This window comes from Schistocerca serialis, chromosome 8 (genome assembly GCF_023864345.2).
Source record: "Schistocerca serialis cubense isolate TAMUIC-IGC-003099 chromosome 8, iqSchSeri2.2, whole genome shotgun sequence".
NCBI classification, from domain to species: Eukaryota; Metazoa; Arthropoda; class Insecta; order Orthoptera; family Acrididae; genus Schistocerca; species Schistocerca serialis.
Genome location: NC_064645.1, coordinates 116,338,111 through 116,347,872, shown reverse-complemented (window position 1 = coordinate 116,347,872; position 9,762 = coordinate 116,338,111).

Genomic DNA, 9,762 nt, shown 5'->3' with positions numbered 1-9,762 from the left:
AGACGCAGCTTCAAAGCATACTGTATTGTTGGGATTCTGTCCTGGGTTCGATGTTAAGCCGCTGTTCATATAGATTCAGTCCACTCCTTATTTCCTTGCTGGTGATGTTTTGCTCTAAACGAAACAGTTAAGAATAATGGTATAAGGGTTAAATACTACACTGATGAGAACTTATGCTACTAGTACATGTTATAAACAAGCCTGGCTAAAAGTCTATCATTAAATCTGTTTAATTCTACGTATTATATAATTCACTATTTGAATTTTTAGAAACAGTTATGTTTGAGAGTACTGGAAATAGAAACTTTATTAAAACATACAACAAATGTTTTCTGTTAATTAGAGATTCTTGTATGGAATAGAATTTTAATAGTTGTCATTAGCTTGAAAGGAGGTATGAAGCTAATTCGGTATATTTTCATGCGACGCAACGAAATATTGTTCGAGAGATAACACGGAAAGAATTTCCACAGATGAAACTGGCCTCTAAATGAAACAGGCAAATGTTGATTTTGTGGCCTGTAATTGACGTCAGTACTTTTATTTTTGACTGCTTGGGACCAATGCAAATGAATAAAACTTGAACTATAGTCTGATTTGAAGTCCGAATAGCAATCGTTTATGCTTAAGTGAAATATAACAAGAGTGAAGATTACTGGATGAAGCAGCAAGGAACATATTGATTCCATGTTAGACTCAGATTTTTAATAGTGTACTTGAGAGCATTCGTGATGAAAACGTAAGCAGACGACTGTCATATATGTGTGAATTATGCAGGGTGTTCCGAAACTATTCGTTCAGATTAATACAGGAGACAGAGAACGTTAAAACAATTATATTTGATTGTAGTAGATAAGGTCCCTGGCGGCAGTTTCTGAGGCTAGGGGAAATTTACACAGAAGGTAGGGTAGGATGCAAAGTACAGCAGTGGTATTCATACGAACTGCTCGAATGCGAGACCATTGGCCTGTATGAACCCAGTACATCGTCGAACTTTTGGCTGGTGTGTCTGTTCGAAGATTCCTGGCATGCTCGCAGTGGAATCGGCATGGACGGGAGTTCTAGCTACGAGGTTTTCTTCCGTTTCCACAACGGCTTCATACACCAGCTGCTCCATACGCCTCCAGAGCAAGAAATCCAGGCAAGTCAGGTCAGGTGACTTGGGTGGTCAGGCCTCTGCCTGTTCATGTTAGAGCAGGTACCTCTGGCAGACTACATCCTCAATTATTTGTTGAATGTATTCCAAACTCTGTCTTCACTACAGTTTTTACTCTCTACTGACCATCAATCATGTACAATTCAGCAACCTGGAGCATGACTGTAAAGGAGCGAAGGAAAAACTATTAATATTTGTAAACAAGAGTATGAGTAAGATATGGGGACCAATCTTAAATAAAGGAATATGGAGGAGTAGCGAGAACGAGGAGATCTTGCCCTTGATGCAACAACCAACAATCCTACGGAGATTGAAGAGAAAAAAGGAATTCAGTGAGTGGACCAAGAAACACGTACGCCAGAAGAAAGACACGTGAAAAAGGCTTGGGGGGATACTAAACCCATACTCCCCACGGGACGAACACGGCAGTTCTGAATAGAGGCCCTCTCGAAGGACACGGCAGCCATGATGACTGAAAACGTCTGGTAGAACCGAGCACAAAAACACAAAGGAATGGAGGAAATTTGTAGAAGCAGCGCGTGGTCTGAAAGGCATTTCATGGTTACACGTGTATGAATGTTTGTATGTATGTATACATTAATGCATAGGTCCCTGTAGTACCATGGGCGTTCTTCCCTATGGTCACTACACATGTACTACCATCCTGTCCATATCCTTGTTGGTGTCTTCCATATGTACCTCCAGAATCTTCTCATATTTTGTCTTATCCGTCCACCTAACTAGCAATATCTTTACCTTACACCATAGATCTGACTCTTCGATTTTCTTTTTCCCGTTTTCCCACAGTCATCTTTCACTACCCTACAGTGCTGTGCTCTACAAATACAGTCACAAAAATTTCTTCCTCAAATTAAGACGTATGTTTGATACTTGTAAACTTCTCTTGGCCAGCAATGCCGTTTTTGTCAGTTCTAGACTGCTTCTTATGATATCCTTATCTTAGACGTCATGAGTTATTTTGCTGTCAAGACAGCAAATTCCATAACTTTATCTATTTCTTCATTACCGATCCTAATGTTAAGCTTCTCGCTGGTCCGACCTGTGCCTCATTCTCATTTCTTTCTTCTATTTACTCTTCAACCATATTCTGTACCCATTAGACTGGTCATTCCAATCAACAGTTTCTGTTCATTTCTATTGAGGATAGGCAATGTTATCAGAGAATCTTGTCAGTGATGTCCTTTCACCATGAATTTTAATCCCACCCTTGAACCTTCCAATTATTTACGTCATTGCTTCTTCGATGTACGGATTGAACAGCAGGGGTGAAAGACTACGTCCCTGTCCTCCACCATTATCAATCCGAGCGCTTCGTGCTTGGTCTTCCAGTCTTATTGTTACTGTTTGGTCTTCTACATGTGGTTTATCAGAATGAAAAATGAACCTATTATAGCACAAATATACGCTATGTGTCCTGGGCAGCCGCGCGGGATTAGCCGAGCGGTCTTAGGCGATGCAGTCATGGACTGTGCGGCTGGTCCCGGCGGATGTTCGAGTCCTCCCTTGGGCATGGGTGTGTATCTTTGTCCTTTGGATACAAGTGATACGAGGCCGTTGGGATCCAGCACGGCGTCGCGTATTACCCTCCTGAATCCACCGATTCCATATTCTGCTAACAGTCATTGGATCTCGACCAACCCGAGATGCAATGTCGCGATACGATAAACGCAATCGCGATAGGCTACAATCCGACCTTTTTCAAAGTCGGAAAGGTGATGGTACGCATTTCTCCTCCTTACACGAGGCATCACAACAACGTTTCACCACTCAACGCCGGTCAACTGCTGTTTGTGTATGAGAAATCGGTTGGAAACTTTCCTCATGTCAGCACGTTGTATGTGTCGCCACCGGCGTTACCCTTGTGTGAATGCTCTGGAAAGCTAATCATTTGCATATCACAACATCTTCTTCCTGTCGATTAAATTTCGCTTATGTAGCACCTCATCTTCATGGTGTAGCAATTTTAATGGCCAGTAGTGTACATGTATTTGTCTACCTTCTTACAAAATATGCACAGATTCGCAGAAGTTTTAACCGTAGAAGAGGCCCTTGAAAGAATGTAAAAAACGTTTTTCTTGCGTGTTCATCCGAATGAAAGTATACTTTTAAAGCGAGTTTTCAGTTTCTTTATCTGATTCGTTTTAAGCTCGACGGATAAAAATTATCAGATAAAAAAAGTCGTTTTGACTTTATTCATTTACCTATCTTCTTGCAAACTTTGTACCGATTGGCACAAGTATAAAGTACAGAAGCGGCGTACTTCATATCCTAAGAGGAGAACATGTGCTACATTTTCCTCGACATTTACCCATTGTGCCTCACAACAGATAAAGGTTATTGGACAGGAAAATTTCGGGTTGATTTTACTCGTTTATTTACCTTTCGTAAAAAGTTTGAATCGATTCGCACTAATTTAAAGTACAGCAGTGAAACGCTTCTGAAATGTCCAAGAAAAACGTGTTTCTGACGTGCACTGATCGACCAGAAAATTATGATCACCTACCCAACGGCTGGTATGTCCACCTTTGGCACGGATAACAGCGGCGGCGCGTTGTGGCATGGAATCAGTGGGGCCTTGGTAGGATGCTGGAGGAAGTCGGCACCACATCTGCACACACACACAAGTCACCTAATTCCCGTAAATTCCGGGGAGAGGGGCGATAAGCTCTGACGCCACGATCAATCACATCCCAGATGTGTTCGATCGGGTTCATATCTGGCGAGCTGTGGGGCCAGCACTTCAACTGAATCTCGCCACTGTGTTCCTCGAGCCACTCCGTCACGCTCCTTGCCTTGTCATATGGCGCATTCTCTTGTTGAAAAATGCGACTATCGTCGTGAATCATGGAAGTCAAGAAGGGGTGTACGTGGTCTGTGACCAGTGCACACGATATTCCTTGTCCGTTATTGTGCCTTGCACGAGCTCCACTGGACCCATGGATGTCCAAGTGAATGTTCCCCAGAGCATAATGGAGACTCCGCCAGCTTGTCTCCGACCCGCATTACAGGTGTCATGGAGCTGTTCCCCTGGATGACGACGGATTCGTTCCCTACCATAGCCATGATGAAGAAGGTATCGGGATTCATCAGACCACGCAACGCTCGGCCACTGAGCCACTGACACTCACCTACGCCCTCCAAGTCAGGTACAATAAGACAGTGAGGGCTGGGGTTCTCTGCAACCATTTCTCTCCTTGTTCTTCAATTCTCCCCCTGCAGCCAACCTAAAAGAACGGATTCCACGCCAGACAGTGAGATTCATCAAGTACAGGCAGCCGATCTTCAAGGTAAAGTTAGAATTAACTAATATACATATCACACAGATCACTTCCTACAGCCAATGGTCTAAGTATAATATAATAAACATGGGAAATAAAATGATAAAATACCGTACCTAGTTGATTTGATATAATCTAATGAAACATATACTCAACTAACCATACGTCTTTCATCGTAAAGATTTGTTGGACGGAGTATACCGTCACTAGCACAGTAGTGCAGGCTCAAGGCTAAAATAATACGTTAACAATATTAGTTCAAATGGTTCAACTGGCTCTGAGCACTATAGGACTTAACATCTGAGGGCAGCAATCCCCTAGACTTAGAACTACTTAAACCTAACTAAGCTAAGGACACCACACACATTCATGCCCGAGACAGGATTCGAACCTGCGACCGTAGCAGCAGCGCCGTTCCGGACTGAAACGCCTAGAACCGCTCGGCCACAACGGCCGGCAACAATTTCAGTCTTAGAAAGATGCACACTAATCCCTCCCAGTTAAAGCCCTTTGCAAATTGTCGATTTCTATGTTAATCTGTACTACCATTTTTAGCTTGTGAGGCAGTCGAAGTTTGATTGGAGTGCTCCAGGGGAGGGGGGGCGCGGGGGGGGGGGGGGAGGCAGGTTGGAGGACGGGACGAATGTTGAGCGGAGTGGTTCTCGCTTTATTTCGAAGATTTTAGAATCCTGTTCCCTTCAGTGTAAGCTCTCTCTGTTAGTGGAGTTACCTGGTGGTTGGTTTTGCGCCTTGCAACATGCAGCAGCTGGACCCGCAGTCTTTCCTTTTGTGACGTTGAAGTGGTTTCCCTTAACACAAATTGATGACATTTCTGTTTGTGTGTATCGTAAAGTCTTAAAGAAAGGGGATCCACATCAAAATCGGTAAAAAAGGGGAAGATACAGATGCTTTCTACTTTACTGAAAATTTTGCAAATACTGATTACTATCAGTTTGAGTAATATCTGATAACTGAATATACCACCATAACAAAGAAAATTAAATTCAATGCAAAATGGTCATTTTTGGTTAGCAGTGCACCTGATGACGCATAACCGTGTTTGTAGTTAATATTCATACAAAGGAAAATGCTTGGTAAAACCTTAATCGGGCTCGGAATAAAAGTGGAGGCTCGAGTTTCAATAAATGAAAGAACCACAGATAGATCGGTTATTAACGGTCGATCGTTGCGTCAGGAAGCAAATTAATTGCAGCGTAAAATGAACGACCAGAAATCACTTGATTCAAAAATTAACACAGTGAAACTGAAAGATTATTTATCTCACAAAATAGAAATTCGTGTTTGAAACAATACACTCCAATCATTTTTGGCAAAGAGTTACAACAAAGACACATCTGCATCGTGCCGCTGCCAAAGGGAGAAGTAAACGAAGTTATGTCCCTTTTTACATTGATAACTAGGTTCCACGTACGTAAAAAAAAAAAAAAAAAAAAAAAAAAATCTTGGGAGTGTGCATCGCACATGTTTCAAAAAGCCTTTGCCTTTATACAGGTACAGTTTCTCTCTGTTCATTTAATGTACCTGTCATAATTCGAAAAACACTTTTGATCCCGGTGGAAGTTCGAGTCCTCCCTCGGTCATGGGTGTGTGTATTTGTCCTTAGGATAATTTAGGTTAAGTAGTGTCTAAGCTTAGGGACTGAAGACTTTAGCAGTTAAGTCCCATAAGATTAAAAAAAAGTTTCGAAAAACACCTTAATCAGCCAAAAGAGCCCATCTTTTCGGTTTCTTCAAAACATGCGTGATAGCGTGCAGTGGAGCGGCATTCTCTAGCGTTATAGCCCTCCTCTGGTGGTTCTGTTGTTTTCCTACTTGAATCGCTGAGGCGAGGAATGACGTAGGAATGTGTGATATTATTGGTTCCCATCGCGTCGTCATGTCCCAAGCGAATGGAGTTTCTTCTCCTTACGGGAACGTGTTTTGGAGTCGTTTCTCTCAGTTGCGAAATAGATTGGTAGTTTACTTGCGAACTGTGGAATCGCCGGCTACAGTCAGTCGTATTCTGCCAGTTGCAGTTTGGTGTTTGCTTCCGCTGCAGACAGCGACAAGCTTACCTCTGAGAGGCTTTGCAGTGAGTTCGGTAATCACATGTGTTCCCAGTCGGTTGTGCTATCACATCTTGGGAAACTGGTTCTGACTCTCCTTCCGAGGTTTCCGTAGCTAGATGTGGTTGGAGATTTGGGGCATTTATGTTTTGTTTTTTATCTTACATTCAAACTGTGTGGGGCATCAGTTACCCTTTCCAGGTTTGCTGCCTTCCTTTACCACGTTCAAACTTCTAACATTCCACGTTGCATCAAGTAGCATGTTACCCTTTCGCTAGTTATTCACTCATTTTCTCGTAGTCATCTCGTCCTTGGCAGTCCCCTTCTGCAAGTCCGAATGGCAGATTAATCCGCAGTCTTTGCCAACGGAGATATCATCATGATACTTCTGTAATTGCACGTCACATTTCCTGTGGATACATTTTGTGTCTTCAATGCTGTGGCTCTCATCGGCTTCTGTGTATTACGTTTTTGATCATAGCTAAGTCTTTCACCTTGTAGGTGCATTTCTCTTCCCAAGTGTATAAAGGTACCGGAAACCATTGTCTACACTTCTACAGTCTTTGACAATGCCGTTTGTAGAACGAGAGTGGCTTTTAATACTCGATAACTCCCATAAGCAATGCGGATGGTTTTTGTCCATAATTTAAGCAGTGATTGGGATTGTAATTGGGACCTAGGTTACTAGTCAAAGATGGTACTCATAGACCACCTCCACTGTATGATTAAACGCCCTTAACTCCATTCCACAATCACAGTTTCTGTTTAGCCACATACTTCAGCTCATTACATGGAATTTCGCTCATAAAATTTAGTTACTGCATTTCTTCACATCAAGCACTTTGTCTTCTTTCGGTTACGGTCACCAGCAACATAATTTGCCAAATACTAAATTCACGAATAATTCACCGTAACTTCATGAGAATACTTAAATACTTCTTCAGTTCTAATCCTCCTTTTCAGTTACACAGGGAGTACCACAGTTTCTATTATAGCCTTTTAGGGGTTGGTGAATGGACTCAGTACATAAAGGTTTGGAGATCTGGCAAGGATTCCATATCCGCAATGTACCGTTTGGATGTAAATTAGGCGTGAAGATTGAATGAATTTGAAATCTTCCGCTTCACGGTACGCAGGCAGGGGAAGGAATGGTACCTGACCTGTGTGTTCACAGGACATGCTGTACGGGCTGACACTGCTGTTCGCTGAGCGAGGTGTGTGTCTGCGACGCACGCTGTCATACACGCAATCCACACACTCCGTTGTGCGTCCGTGCAGCAGCATAGTCAACCCTCCAAGTAGCGATCATAACAGACTATTGCACTCGTTTTTGCAGCCAGACACAAAACGATATGGGGAGGCTATCCGGGAAATTTTCTCAAAACAAGCTGTGTGGAGCTCTAAGATTACGTGCCATACCGTGAAGGGAGAGATATAGAAATGATTCGAACATCAAACCTATTTTATGTCCTGACACTACACATTCCGGATACGTGTTTCCTATCAAAACTTGGTCTACTAAGTACCCTCTGCAGTCCTAGAAGCCTGTAAGGGGAGTTGTGAAACCCCTTATACAATATGTTGTTTCCGCAATTTTTAACTGTTCTCAGCCCACAGGGGATGCAGCTCAACCTTGACGCTCGGACGTTGTCGCCGACTCTCGCCGTTTCAACTTCTTAAAACAGCACGCAGCCTACCAGAGCGTTGTCATCGTTGTACGGCAGTCGCGGTTGTTGGCGTGAAGTGCCAGCACACTGAAAATTCACAAAGATCTGGTAGCCACCAGATACGAGCTTTTGTGCCGACCGATGCCGACGCCATTTATCAACATTTATCACTCATTTACATACGTCATATCTGAAAAACTGATGTGATAGGAATATAGATGAGGCTATATGGCCTTCAGAGTTTTTTGTCTTTATTTAATCGAATTTTCACGTTGTTCACAAACTGCAACACCTTCTAAGCTTTTCATGCTAGTTACGGCCATTAATGCATCGTCTTTTCCGAATGTGCCTTTGGCCAGAAAGCGATTCTTGTATCTGAAGTCAATTTTTTTTGTTAATCATGCCTCCTGCGCTCTTGCGGAAATTTTTCCACAGCAACTTTCATCACCAAAAAAATATTTCTTCAAGTCTATCCGAGAAGAGAAATACTAATTTTCATAGATCTAGCTTTAACATTTTCTAAAAAATTTTCAACACCTCCTGCACTGCCTTAGGGGCTGAATTTCCTCTAGCACTGAAACACGGATTTTTTAAATTTCCAACCGAGAAGTCAAGTATCTGTAGTTATATATTCAGCTTTAAAACCCTTGAGCAGTTTTTAGTAATTAGTTATTTTCAAAAGAAATTTCATTCCCTATTTTAACGCCGCTGAAACAAGTATTTTTCATTTTCTGATTGAGAAACGAAATACCCATTTTCGTAGCTCTAGATTCAAAATTCCCTTAATGGCAAGGTACTCCCCCTTAGGAGTTGAATGTACAAAAACAATGAAACAAGTATTTTTTCATCTCCAGCCGAGAAGCCAAACACCAGTTTTCAAACATTTAGCGTTAAAAATGCTTTCGCAATTAAATATTTTCATGAAACGGTTCAACCTATTTGTGGTTGCATTTCCAAAAACGGTGACATGCGTATGTTTTATTCCTAACAGAGAAGCCAAAAACAAATTCTCATATGTTTAGCTTCAATGATTGCTGCACGGCGAAATATTTCCATAATAACTTTCATCCGCGGTCTCGCCCGTATAGGGGTCGAATTTTCAAGGACGGTGAAACACTACTTTTTTATTTGCAACTGAAAAGCCAAATTTAAATTTTCATAGATTTAGCTTTAAAAATGGTTTCGTAATAAAATATTTTGATACAAAGTCTCATCCTCTGTTTCACCCCCTTAGGGTTGCAATTTCGGAAAATCACTTCTTAAACAACGCCTAAATCATAAGATCCACACCTTCTCCAAATTTCAAGTTTCTGTCGTTAATTGTTTGTACTGGACGATGATGAGTCATTCAGGCAGTCAGTCACGACACGGCCTTTTATATACAGAGATACGGTGAACGCGTGCTGAGCTTACTGTCGTGTTTCTGTTCCCAAAAACTAAAGCATGCAGAAGGCAGACGGCGGAAGCTGGCGCTGTTCTATTGTGATCGAACGAAACTGCTGCTTAGGACAAATGGACCACTGCAGACATACTCGTTAACCTCACTCCTTGAGATAGTCGAGACACTGGCGGTGA